The sequence below is a fragment of the Ambystoma mexicanum genome, chromosome 12 (genome assembly GCF_040938575.1).
Source record: "Ambystoma mexicanum isolate Mex_15411 chromosome 12, UKY_AmexF1_1, whole genome shotgun sequence".
In the NCBI taxonomy this organism is placed as follows: Eukaryota; Metazoa; Chordata; class Amphibia; order Caudata; family Ambystomatidae; genus Ambystoma; species Ambystoma mexicanum.
The window spans coordinates 160,077,009-160,095,650 of NC_090936.1; the positions used below are offsets into that span (position 1 = coordinate 160,077,009).

The 18,642-nt window shown below is 43.5% G+C and overlaps 1 long non-coding RNA gene across 1 annotated transcript in view; it reads right to left on the bottom strand.

Moving 5' to 3' along the window:
• LOC138513404 (uncharacterized) overlaps window positions 1-18,642 on the bottom strand; it is a 236,605-nt gene that overhangs the window by 161,431 nt on the left and 56,532 nt on the right. Inside the window, exons 2-3 of the long non-coding RNA XR_011281754.1 lie at window positions 15,268-15,363; window positions 14,295-14,458 (exon numbers count right to left, since the gene is read on the bottom strand). This is a non-coding gene — a long non-coding RNA (uncharacterized lncRNA). The remainder of the gene's footprint in view (window positions 1-14,294; window positions 14,459-15,267; window positions 15,364-18,642) is intronic.

Consider the following 18,642-nt stretch of genomic DNA (forward strand, 5'->3'; position numbering starts at 1 on the left):
TGGTGATTTTGATGTGCATTAAATTTATATTCAGTTATTTACCGTGTAGCGTTATTCTTTGCTAGTAATGTAGCATATTCCCATTGGTGCCGCGATGTATTGTGAGATGATATGCATTGGGTTCCGGCTTCTGAGTGGAGTTGTGTGGTACTGTACTGGCCGCGTTTGCCTACGAAGCCCAGTTAGGTCAGGGATAGGGGCTGCCATTATGACTGTTTTTATGATGTCATGCTCAGGGGCGGGGGATTAGCTTTTGTGCAACAGATGCCGGTCAGCCAGGTGAATTGGTGGAATGATGGGATTATCAGAAAATGGTTGGTCACAGGTGCCTGTGTTTGCGTGCGTTTCTTGGAGGGAGACTGAGGTCAGGTCCATTGGAATTGCTGCTGTATTCGTGCCTTCTGTGCCCTACAGCTCCCATTGGCCCCTCTTGAGATGTGCCTGGCTGCTCAGTCACTCTGCCAACTTGTGTGGTACATGCTTATGCTGATGGTTGGTTTGTCTACTGGCAAGAGTACAGGGCTGGTGCAGTCTCCCTCAGGATACTGCTTTGGATGTTGATTTTAACTGGTGGCAAGCGATGGGGGACTATTGTTGTTTTGTCTCATGGAATATTTCAGTTCATTTTGGTGTACTTGTACCTTCACATGCCTGTGCTGCATCAGTACGGCAATGGTGACATGCCAAATATGGATGGCCACTCACAGGCCACTTGGAGCCCCTGCATGCATTTGATCGTTGGCATGCATGGGTGACTTGTACATTTCACTGGTTGCATAGTGCGACTACATTGCGCCTACGGGGAGTTGTGCAATGTGGGCAGGGAGTGGAGTACAGGCACTCAGTAGGGCCATTTACGGTTGGTTCGCGATGCCGTAATTCTCGCCATGGCAGAATGGTACTTTCCGCCATGCTTGATGGCGTTGAGTACATGTCCGCTAGGGTCAGAATTCGCGTACCGTTGCGCCATGGCGGAAATTACGGTTTCGCAAGGCGCGCGTGCGCGTACTTGGTGCAGTTAGCGTTGGCGTTCACTACGGTGTCGCTAATGGCATCGTACTTTACGGTGACGGGTCATGATCGCAACGAGCGGTATTCGATGGCGGTATTACATTTCCGCCATCGTTTTTCGATTTCCGCCAGGGTCGTAATGAGGGCCAATGTCTCAGTGTAGGCTTTTACCCTGCCAATCGTGTGACATCATTGAGTAGGGGTGGCCATGGCAGGTACGGTGCTCTCGACATGGTATGTGGTTCTGTGCACATCAAAGGCAATAAATGTTTGCTATATATTCCCTCAGTTCATGTGATGTACATGTGGTCACCTGCAGAAGTGAGTGGGCATACCCCATGCCAAGGCTGCATAATCCCTCCAGTACACCCATGTTAAGGAGCATGGCTGTCTTCTCCTCCAATGGTGCCAGAATGAAAGGTGGCACACTGCTATTCAGATGGCCATAACCATGCCATCATGCTCCTCCTCCCACCCTTCCAGGCTAATCTAACTTTTTTATCAATATGTTTTTATTGAAAATTGTCAACAAGAAGAGCATCTTACATATCATGGTAGGAAAACCAAAACGAATATCATCCCATGCCTGCACAAACTCCACACCCATCCCACCACCCCCTTCACTGTATTTGAATAAAAAAACTAAACACTGTGAATGGAGAACTTAAGTGGAGGTGTAAGTCCAACAAGAGTCAAATCACAGTCCTATATATTCATAGAGATCGGAGGAGAAACCCTAGCAGAACTCAATAATGGAGGTCAAGGAAGCAGAACCAATCAAGACCCCAAAGGACCCAGCAAACACAGCCAAAACAGCTCCAGTTTGGGACAATACCACCAGATATGCCAAAACGTGACTGCCCCAACTCATACCCTCCAGCAGAGACCAAATATTTCTTTGGTGAAATGTCTGATTGTTGCTGGGACCATTTGCAGACCATCTTATAAGGCCTATTCCTTATGTAGAGAACATTTTGATGAATAAGTGGCCTTTGCCATATGCAGCCCACATTTTTGTCATCTAGGGTCCTCAGCAGGTCTGTGTCATGAGGACAAGAAGCATGGGGTTCTCTGCAGGACAGGCAAAAGCAGCTGAGGTGTTTTGTGTATGAAGCCTCAAGTGCATTGATTAGAAAAAACACAAAGATTCAAAGTGAAGAGTTTACAGGTGGCGCCTTCTCGCACTAGTTTCTTGGAAACCCAGTGTCTTACTTGTAAGTGCTGCATTCTAGCTCTCTCCGACACTCTAACTTGGTGATTGCAGTGTAAGAACGATTCAGTTGCTCCAATGGGCACATACTTAACACCTGTCAAATGCTGAACCCCTAAATGCTGGGGAGCACCTGAAATTGCCATGTATTGGAGTGCACGGTACGGGAAAGAATGTCAAATCCATAGTGATCCCCACTTTACCCAGACAGCCATGGTGAACTTAAGGGAGGGAGGTTCGTAAATAGCTATAGGCCTGACTCTCTTTGGAATCCATAACATGTACCTTAGGTCATGCCTCGCTATTTCCTCCTCTAAGACTCTCCACGGTTTTGCAGATCCAGGTTTTAACCAGTCACGCAGTGCTTGTAATCAGGAGGCCTGAAAATATTTAGTAACATTGGGACATGCCATACCCACTTCTGCCGTTGAGTGTTAAATTGCCATTTTAGCCTACTTGGGAGGTTTCTCCTGCCAAATAAACTCCATGATGTCATGTTGAACAGCTTCAAGGAGCCTGTCAGGGACCTGCACAGCTAGTGCCTGGAACAAATAAAATAAACAAAGGATAGTTATCTTCATCAAAACTATTCGGCTCAACCACAAAGCCACTAGTGCCCTCCAAGAGCTAAGATCCTTTTGCATGCACTGCAACACTACATGAAAAGTCGCATTGTACAGGCCGTTATTGTGTAGGGTAGCCACAGTCCCTTGTGGTAAAGTAAGATTTAGGGCCACAGTTACATCTTGACTTTTTAAAATATTTTTTAAATACACATTTTATTGGTTTTTTTGTACAAAAAAAAAACAGAACATGGAAGGAACCATTCACAAAAGCATAACGTTCAGCCCAGGGTCAGTAGGACATTTCTCAAAACATTAACAACCCACCCACCCCGCAGCTGATCCAATAACAGTTCAATCGAACACGCTCCTGAGAAATGTATCAGAGGGACAGGGAGAGGGCAGGAAACATGAGGAAAAGGAAGCAGGGGGAGAAAAAGGAGAGAAAGAAAGAGATCAAATAACTCTCCAAACCGAATAAGTCACACATAGAGGTCATTAAAGATACCCCACATGACCTCATAATCATCAGTCTTCTCTTTCCTTTAGTAAGATATTATTTCCCTTGCTGAAAGAAGAGCCATGTCCTGTAGCCAGTCTTCACACATGGGTATCCTAGTACAATTCCAATGCTTCAATATTTGTTTCTTGGACATTATGAGTGCTTTACATGACCATTTTACTTTAACCACAGGAATCTGCAGGTGGTGCAGGGCTGCAGACCAAAAGCACAGACAGCTGGAGATCTAGGAAATGATAAGCCCTGAATCAGACCAACTCTCTGAAGGACTTCATCTCAGAGGGATCTCATCTTTTTGCAATCCCAAAACATGTGGATCGTTGTAACCAATCCCCCATGCAACTCCCAGCAATCACTACCTGAGAGCAGTCTACAGGACCACATCCCCCATGAACAATGACTAATTTGTAACCCATTGGTTGTGTAAAAATCATGTCAAACCCCAAAAAGATATGGAATCAAATGTATGAGGTACATTCAAATTACCAGAACATCGTCAGAAAACAGAGGCAATTTGTGCACCAGGCCACATTATCCGGCAGGCCATTTGCTCAACCGCTAATGCAAATTGAAAGGGAGCCTGTGGTAAGCCTTGTCTGGTACCTCTAATAAGTGGGAAGGAGGCCGATAGAAAACCATTGACTTTTGTGGATGCAAACATACCGCCATATATGGCCATGGCGGCCTTGATGAAGTACTCAGCCACTTAAATTTCTGCCATTGGTCACTCGACATGATCAAGAGCTTTCTCCATGGCGAATGATGACAGTGCTGTCATAGTCTTCGTACTCTGTGCAACATCAACCAAGTTGATCGTGCAGTGAATGTTGTCTTTTGCCAGTCTATTTGACAAAAAACCTGACTGGACCTTCAGATCGCAATGTCAGAAGAGACTGCAATTTAGAAACAAGGGTTTTCACATACAATTTGGCCTTTAAAAGGGAGTTTGGCCAACAGGAGGCATATACTTTCCAATCCCAATTCTCACTTATTGTTTTTGAGACCTTATCTGCCTTCATAATATAATTAAGCAACACTCAAGACAGCCCCCTAGAATTGTTTTCAGAAAAAAAAAGGAAGCCTTCCAGTACTGCGGCTTCAGAACCTCCTTTGAAATTGGGCAAAACCAATACATCCCTGCTTTGTTGAGCTAGAGTAGTGAAGAGGGGATTCTATAAGAAATGTTGGCAAGCCTCACCTTCATCTTCTCTTTATGTAGAAATCCCAGAACAGATTTGCTTTCTTGGTCTCCCAATACACAATTGTATTAGAATGATCTCTGATATAAACTTTATTTGAACATGTTCCCTTCGCCCTTATCTTGATTGATAAAAGGCCGTCGGTTTTGTTGCCATGCTCATAAAGGATCTGCTTCGCTTTCAGAAGAGCAAATTATGCTCTGTTTTTCTGCAAGGAATTTATTTGGTTTCGGTCTGCTTGAAAATGTCAAACCCCTTTCTTGATGCTGTAGACTAAATTTCCGCCTCTAGTGACTTAATGTCCCTTTCCAATCTAGCCATCTCATTCCTATAATGCACACCTCCCACATAGGCTTTAAGGGCATCCCACCTAAGACACTGATCCATATCAGACAGCGTACTGAATAGAAGGAACCTAGCACTGCCATTTCCATTCTTCCTAGCCACCGTTGGATCCCTAAGATTTGACAGGTTCAAGTTCCACGATAAATGCGAGTGTACCCCTCGTGTTAAAGCAATATCACAATAAACAAAGTCGTGGTGAGAGAATGTGATTATTAAAGTATTAGCCAAGCCTCCTAGGAGTCTTCCTTCCTTCTTGCCCGTCGCAGCGTAAGTTCAATTCAAGATGGTCACACTGACCCATAAGTGCCTCTATGGAGAAGCACATCTATACCTAAAACAGAACTTTGAACTTGAACCGAGTAGACCCCTTCGCTCCAGCGCCACTCAACGCCTAGTGGTCCCCAGAGTGAAAGGAACAATAGGCAATGGCCGATCCTTCCCTGTGCTGGTAGCCCAGGCTTGGAACACTCTGTCTGCGGAGTTGCGCAGGAAAAAAGGTTACTGAGTTTCAGGAAAAGGCTGAAGATGCTACTATTCGAAGAGGAAGCTGATCCTGAGCCACCCGAAATGTTTTGTCTTGTCTGCCTGAATTGTCCCCGAGTCAATTTGCGCCCTGATGCCTGACGGCTATGGCACGTTAGAAACAAATAAATAAGACCTAAGAAGGGACTATGCACAGTGGAAGTACACCTATCACGGGAAAGGCTTAGCACCAGGGTGTCCCACATGCCCGAAATCATGCAGGCCCGCCTCCACAAGGGCAAGTGGCTCCTAGGATATCTGATTGTAGCCCCGCACCCACTACCCCCGATCCATCTTAAGTTCTCATCCAGACATACTAGAATCGACAGTCAATACCGACTCCATAACAGCAAATTCCAGAATTGTGGGTGCAAAACACGTAAGGCAGGCTCTCTGGGCTGATTATAAGCAAATGTTATTTTTTAGCTCACCCATGCTCCTGGAGTGGGTAGAGACCACATATACTCTGTCATGTATTTCATGCTCATATTATGCATTACCCTCTTTAATGACTGCTCTCCACCAGGAAGAGAAAGTGAAAGAATGTTAACACATAAAAGCAAATGAAACATTCCAAACATGTAAAGCACTAAACCAATACGGCATTTTCCTCCCTGCTCTTGCTGCTCTCCAGTCCAGATAGGTGTCCCTTTTGTGTATCAACGTTCTTATATTTATACAGTCATGGTTAATTTAATTGGTGAAAGAATGGCAGCAAAGCTTTGGATAAGGATCTGGGCAGAATGATAACGTGTACTTTGTGAAGTAGAGTTTAAGTGAGATTATCTGTTCGAAATAACGTGATAGAGTCCTTCTGAAGAGTACATCCAGTTTTCAGACAGAGTTTCCGAGTTCTGGCCGCAGGCAGCAGCGATTGATTAATGAGCTGCATGCCAAGAGCTTGCTGGGAGGCTCGGAGCATGAGCCGGCTATGCTCAGTGGGGCTCGCACAGAGTGGAAGCAGCCATATTAAGCACATGTGCCGAAACTATTTTCTAAGCCGTTTTTGGAAGAAGAGAAACAAGAGAATAGAAGTGGGCCCAGGGAAATAAATTGGACATTCTGGGCCCGATTCTTATGATGGTGCAGTGAGCGTGTTCATTAGCACGTCTCACTGTGCCATATCTTGAGGTCCAGGCATATTCTGAAGTGGGCCTGGGCGTCTTCGTAAAGCACGCCAGTGTTTTTGCTGTAATCCACCTGTTTCTAGCGAAAACAGGTGGATTGCAGAATCTCAGCAGCACTTTCGTTAAATAACGAGGGCTCTGTTTGTTAACGAAACTGTTGCCGATAGCATAACAATTGCACATCAACAAATGAGAAACATTGCCTGCTTTTGATGGCTTTATTGTCCTAAGAAGATAAAGCTGCCTCACACAACTTATAACTGTCATCACTAATTTATTGCATCAATGAGTGGCAAGATCCCCTGTGGTGTCCACACTCCGCGCATACCCTGGGGCTACCTACCACCATCCCACCATTCTAGTTCGCTGTAAAAAACAGAAAAACAAAAAAAGAACAGTACGTAAAAGTACTAACCCGTCACCATGAGCAGTTTCTTCTTGTGGCACTCCTCCTGTACGACACCAATTTGGTACCGTACATCGACTCCAATTTCACGCACTTACTTAATTGGAGGAGTGCCAGAAGAATACCCATGCAAAAGGACATATCACGAAAGTGGCGGTTGCTAGGTCGGTTTTCAGCCCTTCCTAGCAACCGGCACCCATATTCCAAAAGTGGCGCATTCAGTCTGACTTCGGAAGAATGGGCCATCTTCAGAATAGGTGTTAATTACAGAAAATGTTGTTACCACTTTTTACGAGATTTTCGGTAATTAACACCCACTTAAGAATCGGGCCATCTGTCTTCAGTACAAGGGAAATAATTAAACAGATGGGATGTATTTTGTGGTGTTATGGATTTACTATCATATCTAAAGACAGAGCAGACAGTGGGAGACTGTAACAATACCTTTGTTCTTTTTTGGTGCTGTTTTTGCTCTGAGCCAGCACAATAGCATTACCTCCTGTCAGATCACCTCCTCTGCTAAAACTGTTAGCTCCTGGCACCCAGATCTGAAGTTTCAATGTTCAGAGCTCTTAGGTTTCCATGGCCATATGTGGGAAGACCACCCAGTCCTGCTTTTGCATGAAATTCTGGACTTGTACTTTTCCTAAATTTCAAAAAGAAAAGAAAAACTATAGGTCCCAGAATTCAGAGGGAAAAAACAGGTCTGGATGAACTTCTTGCGCATGGACACAGGAGACTTGAGGGCTTTGGATGTTGCCCCCATCTTTTCATAAGAAAGCACATCACAACATTCTGCTGGGCTACAGGCAACTGGAGTACTTTGCTTTTAACACCTCCATGTTTTCAGAGCTGCATACATGTAGTACTACTGCATGCCATAATTGCCAAATGAAATAACATCTTAAATTGCATTGTTTTCTACACTTGACCTAGCCTCTTACCACCCACCCGCATGGCAGTCATGCATTGATAGTTTGCAGAAACGACAGAGTGTGCATGCAGTATTGGAATTACGGATGTGCAGCCTTTATTAATGTTTGAAAACAGTAAATGGTAGAGGAGGCTACTGTAGCTGACTCTTGGATCCTCACTGTCCCTTTCTAGCGTGCACAGATGCTGGTTCCTTTCTTACTTACCACATCTGTGAGCAGGCTGCTTGAAATTATTTGCCCTAGTCAGGCTACTATTGCCTTCATTCTTCCTAGAATGGGGTGGCCAGGACTGCACTCGCCACTAGCCATTAACTAATTAACTCTTGGCGAGTAAGAAATGGTGTGTTGTGTGTATGTATAGAATTGAGGTGACAAGTGACTTGGTATGGCTGGCTAGTAGCCTGCAACTTGAAATGTTTTCTCCTGGTTGGAAGGCTATTTTTTGGGCCAAGGGAAGAAAGGAGGGTAGATCCAAGGTGAGAGCTATAGCCCAGATGTCTTTCAACACCTATCCGACTAGGAGGAATCACACAAACACAACCTGGAGGAGGATCTCTAAGTAGCCCCAGATAATCACAACATGAATTGGCAGGCAGGCCGGCCCCAGGGAGCCACCATCAATCCAAGAAGGGGTAATCAGGGCAAAGCAGCTGCAGCCGCCATACAGTGGGCCTAAACAGAGGAACAGGGGTGTTGATGGAGCAATACTCAAGCTTAAGTAGACTGTGGTGCAGGGAGCACCTAGGTCTCATGTAAATCTCAATTAAGGGAGAAGAATTGTCTGGTTGGAGCAACATAAGGCTTCCAAAGAGTTATCCCCAGACCTATACCTGGCTTGCTTATCTAAAGGAAAGAGACTAAACTCTTTGCTTGTCACTATATAGATTAAGAGACATTTCATGGTTCCAGTATCTACAAAGGCGTAAATCAGTCTTATTGTTTCCTTTTCATTCAGATGCAATTCTCCTGTGCCCCCTACATGTTTCAGCTCTCCTTTTGATATGGTGCTTTCTTCAGGCAACTATACTAATGTGAAGGGCTGGTGCAATCTTTACCTCTGTAGTAAACAACTATGGTTCATTATTTTGACTATGCATTCTATGATGATCATCATGTGTACCTTATGGATGGGAATGGTCTACCATTTCCTGAGTTAGTGGATTCTCGCCTCCACGCTTTAAGTATCAGGTTGACCTATTGGCAAAAAAAGGTGAACTATTGCTGTTCTATATATTCAGGGCTCCATCACTGTCTCAGCCTATGTGCTGGGAAAAATCACCAACCTAAAATGTATTTTCCTTCAATCTGATGATAAAGTGTACATTGAATCTGTGTGTGTTGTCATCAGGAAAGCTGCAAAGGTGAGCACTAGTTTTGTACTGGAAGGCAGTTATGGGGTTTGGCACATGCATTGCACTTAGAAGAATTAGGGTATGACTAGCACTTGATTGGGTTTCACCTAGATGTAATTGTGTGGGCTGGCACATGTACTGCACTTAGAAGGAATTGGGTATGTTGACACACACATTACACACGAAGAACAGTGAAAGCCAACAATTGTACTACTTTTAAAAAATTGTAAAGGTCAGCACATGCACTGCATCTAGAAGACATTCTATACATTTAGCACACCTATTGCACTTGAAGAACTTTGAATCCTGGCAACTGCACTCAGATGAACTGTATTCGCTGGATGGATGCGAGGGTGGGCAATGTGTGGCATTAGATGAACCTGGCAGTGGACATCTTGTGCTTCACTTTACGCTCAAAGATATATGTTGGTAATACTCCATTGCCTTATAGATCTTTAAGATAGCCGTTGTAATTCAAAGTGGTTATATGCAGGTATCCTTGATATCACATTTAGTAGATCTGTGTTGGTATCGTTTATGGAATTTGGAAGATATTTCGTAAGACTATAAAATTAACCAGTCTATTGCGTTTAGAGAATCCTATCCAAGATCCTATGATTGCCTAGCTCTCGTGCCTAGAAGATGTTCCAGGACGCTTAGTAGACTTGAGGGTAGCCTGTCCATAGTGCCTAGAAGAGTCCACAAGGGTAGCTGGTTTTCTTTCCCACAGATGATTGGATGACACAGAGACATCAAAGATAAGCTTGTTGGGGTAGATCGATTTTTATCCCAACAGAAAAGAGACAATGTTGCAGTTTTGTGTGTATTTAGAATAGTTAATAGAGGTTTGTTAAAGGTTACTTTTAGTGTTATTTTCTGTCAAGTGTGATACATTTTAGATTTGTACACATGTAGCAATTTCATATGTGCACACGTACATGAAAATAAGCATACACACATTTTTGTTCGAACTGGCTGGTGTGATGAATCCTATGGATCCCTCACTGAAACCCCGCCTAAAGTGTATTCCTGGGTGGCCAGGGAAAGGCTGAAGCTTCCTGATCCTAACCTTGAGGGTGGTGTACTGCAGGAGGATCACCTGGGAGGAGAAAAGAGTCAGGGGAGTGAGGGATACTTGTGGAATGAGACACAGTATTTAACCTCTTGTAAAGAAAACATCCTACATATACCATAAGGTTACCAGTCAAATGGTCGAAAATATTTGGTCGACAGACAATTTGGTACCATAATATGTAATGGCTTGTTGCCATCATGATTCCATAGTTCCACAAGTGGATCATTTGAATGTAAACAAATTCAGCCACAAACGTAATGACCATTCTGTTATAACTCATGAAATGCCTGCGGTTACAAAGTCCCCCAGTTCCCAAAAGCATGATAAGAGGAAGTTATATATTTATGGAAGTCTTAAAACCAAAGATCCATATTCCTGTTCTCAAACCTGCATTATGACTGAGTCTTGTGACATTCCTTTGTTAAATGTCTTAGAAAGTAGAAATCATCTTTGTAATAAGGAAGAGGTTAAGAAAACAAACGTTATCCTTCGGGACTTCAAGTCTCATAATTCCCTCAGTACTGAGACGAGGAAGAGGGATGCAGAGGAGGAAAAAAGATGCCGGAGTGGTCAGCCAATTATTAAAAATGACCTACACCTGAGAGCGACTGAGAGTCAGGTTCAGGTAATGGGAAAGCTGAGGAATCAGTATTGTAGCAGACAGTGAGGGCTGTGCATGCGGTGGACGGAAGAAGTAGAGGAGCAAGAAGACGCCGCAACCTGATCGGGTCCTGAGAGGGTCTGTACCTCTAAAACTCCAAACTGCAGAGGTCGTGCAGCGGGATGCGTAGAGAAGAAACACACTATATTCTCTCCCATCCAGCCTAATTTGATATTTACCAACACACACAAAATTACATGCACATCCTTAACCATGAGTAACAGGCTCCCTCCAATGGACAGTATTGCACCATCAGCCTTCCTGCCCTCTTGCCTACAATGCATTACACAAATCACCCCCACCCCCATCACAACACTGCACAACCCCTACTTGAATGCACCTGCCTTATGGCTCGTACAATTCGCCACCAAACCCACACCGAATCCACCATGCGCTCTGAAACACAGGAATTCCAGACTAGGCACTAGATTCCCGCCCGTCCCTTCAGTACGTAATCCCATCACCACTACTAAAACCTACAAAACATCAAGTAAAACAGTTGACATCCCTAAGATCAGAACCATCACATGCACTTTGCCTAAGGAAATCTCCACCATGGTTGAGATCAAACACAATTCCAACAAAGCCACCCCCAAAAAAGCCACCATCAAGGGCGCACTAATCAACGCAAGGTCACTCCCAGCACACGCCTTAGACATTACAGACTACATCACCACCCAAGACCTCAATTTCTTAGCAATTACTGAGACCTGGCTACTTACTGCATCAGGACCATTTCTCTCATTCGTCATCCCTATTGACTATTACATTACCAGTGCAATAGAAACTCCAACCAATCTAAAGGCTGAGGTGTCGACTTCACCTCAAAAACCGCACTAGGCCTTAGACTCATACCAAGTTAGCAGTTGCTGTCTGCTGAGCTATTATCCGTCAAGCTACCTATTTCAACTACCCAAACACTCACCATGCATCTGATATACAGGCCACCATGGCCAGTGTCTACTTTCGAAGAAGACATTGCCACCCTCCTCTCGACCAACACCAAGCCTAGCTATCAAATTATGCTATTAGGAGACCTTACTCTCAGCTTCCAAGATGCTAAGTACCCCCAAAGCACTAGACATCGCCAATGCTATAACAGAACTAGGTTTCACCCACTGCATCCATGAACCCACCCATATCAAAGGCAGAACCCTTGATTGGCTCACAGACCTCAACTGCACTATAAATATCCTATCCAATACTCCCTGTGCTTGGTCAGATCAGCATCTGATTACATTCAACATCAAATCTAACAACCAGTATCCCAAGCAGAACATTGCACCACCCATCTGCACCAGAAATAAGAAGGACATAACCTACGAGAAGCTGCTTCCACTGATACTACCTATCCTTAACATTGCCGCTGAGTCACTCACTGATCCAGCGGCATTAGTTGATATCTACAACCAAACTATCCTTAAGGCCATCAACACCATTGCTCTGTTTAAATTACGGAAATCCAAACCTCAAGCACACTTCAACTCCTGGTTTACCCAGACTCTTAGAGCACTGCGTAAAGATAAAAGAAATGCTGAGGCCCCCTGGAAGAGCCTACCTACTGCATCTAACAAGATCAACTTCTCACTAGCCTCCCTCAACTACAAAGAGGCAATCTTCCAAGCCAAAAAAGACACCTAAAACAACCGGATTATCCAAGCCAAATCGAGTACGAAAGAACTCTTTAAGATACTCAAAGAATTGGAATGACCAGTAGCTCCCCCTGACACTTGTGTTAAAGATATCACATGGTGCTCTAACATTCAAAAAGCATTTCTAGATAAAATCTCTATGCTCCAAAATAAAATAGATTCTAAAAAAAAAGCATCCTATCATTTGGATCACAACAAAATCCATCAGTCAGCTCACCTATCCCCCCTCAGCATGCCCACAAGCTATTCAATTTATCACCACTCACCACTAAAGACGTAGGAAACATATTCCTCAAACTCAAACCATCCAATTGTCAGGGAGACACCTGCCCAGCCCCCCTCATTAAGGAGGCAACGAGAGTACTAGCACCATTTATCACTACCCTAATAAATGCATCATTGACAATGGCATCGTACCCAATAACCTCAAAGATGCCTGGGTTCTCCCATTACTCAAGAAACCATCACTAGACCTGGGTACCCCCACCAACTACAGGCCCATCACCACTGTCCGCTTTCTGCTGAAAATCCTGGACAGAGCAGCTTATCTGCAGATCCAGGATCAGCTAGTATCTAATAATCTTCTTGGCCTTAGATAATGAGGTTTCAGACCCAGGCATGGAACTGAGACGGCCTTGATCGATCTGAAAACCCAAATTAAAGACTTAAAAGATAATGGCAAGCTGGCCCTCCTCCTTTTACTTGACGGCTGAATTTGATTTGGTCAATCACCAAATACTATGCAACCATCTTATTTTCACAGCCCATTTCTCAGATAAAGCTACCACTTGATTAAAACATTCCTCGAGAACAGATCAATTAGGGTTTTCTCTCCCTCGGCTTCCGCCAAACCGGCACCAGTCTTGTTTAGAGTCCCCCAGGGATCATGCGTATCCCCAACACTGTACAATGTTTTTACGTAGCCCCTCATCGATATCCTCGACCATTTGGGCACCTACACTAATTATGCAGATGACACCCAAATACTCATGCCCATCACTGGAGACCACAATGTAGACTCCAAAGCACTCAATGACATTTATCTCGTCATCGAGGCCTGAATGTTCAACATGGGCTCTGTTTTAACAACGATAAGACAAAGCTACTCTTCCTTGTCTCACAACCCAGACTTAACAAGTTAGATCCTGACTTTAACTCGTTCACCGTCGATGGTAATACCATCAAGGTGTCCAATGATGTTAAAACCCTTGGCATATACCTAGACTCTACTCTATCACTAAAAACACAAACTAATGCTATAACTTCCTCAGTAGCGTACACATGCAAACTCATCACCGCTTGTCGACCTTTCGTAACCACGGCTAACTGATAATCCAAAATAATGCCATTAGAGCAGCGTTGAATGTCCCCAGAAATTACCACATCTCTGACACCAGACGTAGTTTACATTGGCTACCAAAATCTGGCTCACAACGCAAGACCATTAGATAGTACGCTCATGCCTAACCTATTTGTAAACAATGTACCGTACTCTGGATACTATATATTCAGCCTTGTATATATCTTTTACTCATATTTACCACTACAAATAACTATGTAAATAGTTTTCGTTTGTCTACTATCGCCTATGTAATAATGTGAAAATATATGTAACTGTAACCCAAGAAATGTAAATGGAACCTTAAGCAATGCGCCCAGATGCCCGTTGGCTTGGCACACTATACAAATAAACAAAATACAAATACAAATGCTTACCCTGACAAAAACTACATTGTGCAGAGGTTGCACAGCAGGAAGCAGTCATGGTGCGAGCAGTCGAGAGGTCTCAGGTGTCAGGTTTGCACCAGAGACTCTTGCGAATCAGAGCAGCTCCAAACCAGCATGACAGAAGCAGCAGCGACCAAAGAGAGAGGGTGTGCCTAGTCGGGAGAAGAAACAGGTTCAGCAGTCCTGCTAACGTGAAGCAGAGCACCTGGAAATTACTTATCCAGTGAGTCTGAGAGGAACAAGTGACTCTGGGGCACTCAGGTGCAGGCTGCGCGTCCTGCAAGCTACTAAGCATTATGAATACTGAACTGGTGAAAACTTACAAAAGCAGGCTAATTAGCATTACAAATACTGAACTGGTGAAAACATACAAAAGCAGGCTAATAAGCATTATGAATACCGAACTGGTGAAAACTTAGAAAAGCAAGCTAATAAGCATTATGAATACAGAACTATTAAAAATTCACCAAAGTGGCTGATGTTAAATCAAAAGAACCCTAGAACTGAATACATTAGCATGAGCAAACACCTACAATCCGGTGGGGATGCCTTATTAGAATCCCAGGCATACCACCAATACCCAAGCAAAGAGACATTCAAGAACAGGCAATATCAGTCTAACAGAAGTTGCCAAATACAAGAATGGTATGTTAAAAAGCCCCAGGGTTTTCAAGGTAGTGACTCAGGTTCTGGGACATTGATGATTGTGATTGATACAAACTCACATTGCTACAGTCAAGGCAGAAGTAGGAGAGGACGTTATCCTAACTATTCTTTCGGTATTGATACAGAGGGGAAAGAAAGGTGGCAAACAGGATGCCCTTCTGCAAGAAGTTATCCAGAGGTAGATGAGCATCGTTTGTGGAAAGGTCCTAGTATGGATCAATGTGAGTGTTCTATTCCCTGAAAGCTGCTAACATTGTGATACCAAAGAGGACTATTGAACTGTTCTTATTCTCACCTGAAAGTTACCAGTGAAGCACGTTTCTTTTGTGGTGTTGAAGAAGTAGGCAGGGGAGTATACCCGTAGGGCAAGAGGTTATTGCCCCAAAGAAACCTGTAGAAGGGAAAAAAACAGCTAGTAGAAGGTGCATGTGCTGAAGAGTGGTACCAATAGAAGACAACATGTATAATTATGACATTTGAAGAAGAATTGTGACAGCTGGTTTATGAAAGCTGGTTGAAAAAAGTTGCAATTCTTTCTGCAGTTAAAATCGTTCTGAACCATCCTAAACAAACTGTTGTTGCCAAATCTGTGAAGGGGTTCTTATTCCAGGAGGGTTGAGAGCATATGACTTTTTCAAGGTACTTTATTGAAGCAACGGAACTTTGTGACTTTAAGTACCAGACCTTGAGAACTATCTTGGAACTTTCTGTTATACTGGATTGCTTAGTTTTTCCATTGCACTGTGGAGAAACATTTGTTTAGATCTGGGGAAGGGAAGTTCACCCAGACCACGGCAAAAACATCGACCACCTTGTTAAACAGGTCATATGTTATATACATTTGTTGAATTAAGTTGCCATATCATTCCTGTTTGCTTTGTGTGGAGGCATCATAAATTAAGACACTGACAACAGATTCACTTTTCTAAAATCGAGCTTTTTATTTCTCAAATGTCAGGATGGATTAAGACCTAACTTGCCCTATGCTAAGGTTGGAATTCCCTACCTAAAGAAACTAAGGATAGTTTGTGTCACAAAGTTCCACTTAAAAGTCTGTCTATGTCCAAAACCTATGCTGGCCCTCACAACTAAATCTATACCATGTGTAGGGATGTCGGCAAACAAAGAAACAGCATTCAAAGAAATGTTCTGAGCTTCTTCCAACTCCTGGTATATTTTTAGCTTTTTCTTCCTTTGCCTCAAAACAGTTCCATAAAAAGGTCTTGGAGCTCCCTTCCTCAAGTTCAACAAGTTCCAAACAGCCTGGGGGTTCCCTTCCCCAAGTTCAACACAGTTCACTGTTAATTCAACTTTGTTCGCTTCCAGTATGGATGGTATTCTTTTAGGCTTCCTTACCATTTGCTTGGCTCTTCTTTCTCTTTTAGACACTTCCAGACTGATGAAACAAAACAAAACTTCAATCTCCTGGTTTTCCTTGGCTCATTCCAACTATGGGTTACTCTGTCTAGGCGCTTTTGTCGGACCACATAGTCCACCCATCACAGGTCACACAACCGATAACCTGTGGCACTTTATAATGTTCATTGATTCTCATTGGACTACTTTGCCACCATATGTTTCCTTTCTGCACTTGTGACATTAGTCCATTTGCACTCTTGTTGCTTCTTGGCAGTGTGAGGAAGGCATGGTATCGAGCAGTAGACACAGACACAATGGATACAAGTTTCAAAAACCTTCATTTATGAATTTGCTTGGGATGGTAGAATTCCTAACTGGCCCTAACTCTAAAATGGCAGTAATCTTAACCATTAAACAATAACAAATACGTCCAAGTCAGTCTGGTCCATATAAAAAGGTCTATACTAAGAACACCTAACCTTGCCCTCCTTCTCTAGATAACAAATGTGTTAAGTGACTACAAAAAGGAAAATAGCGTGTAAAAAAGAAATGTCAGAATGGCTTCATCACCAACTCCCTTCCCCAGGTTCAACCCCATAAGGTTTAGAGAGCCTCTTACTAAACAAAGGATGGGTGAATGGCACAGTTCTATCAGTCTTGAACACTTTGGCTTACTGGTAGAGTTCAATCTTAGGCTTCCAATTTCTAGTAGCTCAATCACTACCTTAGGCTTCACGCGCCTTGTCATCAATACTCAGGTCATATGCTCTTAATTTCTAATAGTTCTGCACAGGCTTCCCTCTGCCGGGCTCGAGCCTGTCTGGTTTCACTTTATCACACAATTTCTTACAGTCCTGCACAGGCTTCCGTCTGCCGGGCTTGAGCCTGTCTGGTTTCACTTTATCACAAATTTTCATACAGTTCTGCACAGGCTTCCGTCTGCCAGGCTTGAGCCTGTCTGGTTTCACTTTATCACAAATTTTCATACAGTTCTGCACAGGCTTCCCTCTGCCGGGTTGAAGCATGTCTTGTTCTTCATTCGGGTTCCCTTCCCCATGTTTTATCCAAGATCGTTCTCTGTCAAAGTCTTTTGAACTGCAAGGAATTTACATAGACCTATGCATGACCACTTCGACCTCTCTTTCAATATTTCTGTAATTCACAATCCATACGCATCTTGTGACACCAATACTTCTTGGTACTCATAATTCTCGCTCCCTTTAGTGTGTCCTCTTGGCCTGTTCAAAAGTTCATGTGTAACACCAATACCTCTTGGCATTCCTTTCCCCCAATGCCTCTTGGCACTTGTAGTTCTTACTCTCTTTTGTCTTTTCCAAAGTTCATATTCAACACCAATACCTCTTGTTATTTCTTTCCCACCAATGCTTCTTGGAACTTGTAGTTCTTATATTTTTACCCTTTGCCCTCTTGGCATATTTCACAATTCACATCTTCTCTTGCAGCCCCAATGCCTCTTGGTACTTCTGGTTCTTATACTCTTTCACTTGCCTTCTTGGCCTTTTCCAAAGTTCCGATATTTTACATCTGCCATCTTGGCGTGTTTCACATTTAACATATTTCATTTTCCTCATATTTAACTTTCTTTCCTTTGATCTTCGCTTGTAATATCATATATATATATATATATATATATATATATATATATATATATATATAAGTTCACAACATTTCAAAGAGACTTTCGAATGTGCAAGTTACTCTCACAAGACCACTCTGCTACTCTGTATCCTATTCTTTTAACAATTACTCTCTTCATTCATGTTTTAGCAGCACACATGCAACGTTTACCTTTCAAATCACAGTCACTTTCCCTTTAACATCAACCAGAGTTTTGTTGTGCTCGATAACTCACAGGTTTTCTTAAAAGAATGTCTTTCATCTTTCTTTGGTAGCTCAAGGCCATTACCAGCGCCTCCTCTGCTCCTCCCCAACTCCGCCATTCAACCGGGAGGGTTGCCGTCTGTTTCCAGACACCTTGAAGGCTACGTTCCTCCGCTCGCTCGCCTCTGCCTTTCAAACACTCACGGCTTCCCGAAAGCTTGGAAATCTTGCCTGGCTTTCTCTCGATCCTCTCCGTTGCTGATCAGCCTGTTGGCCTCCCAACTCCCACAGCCTGGTTCACTACAGCCTCGGAGGAGCTGTTCCTTCTCGTGCCTAGCCTTGCTCAAAGTGTGTGTCTGTGTGTGCGCCGCCTTTTATTTTAGGGAGACTTAATAAGTGGCAGGTGTAGATTATTAGAGCTACATGCCTGACTTTGCCTGGCCTCATTACAGGGACTGGGCTAATGCAA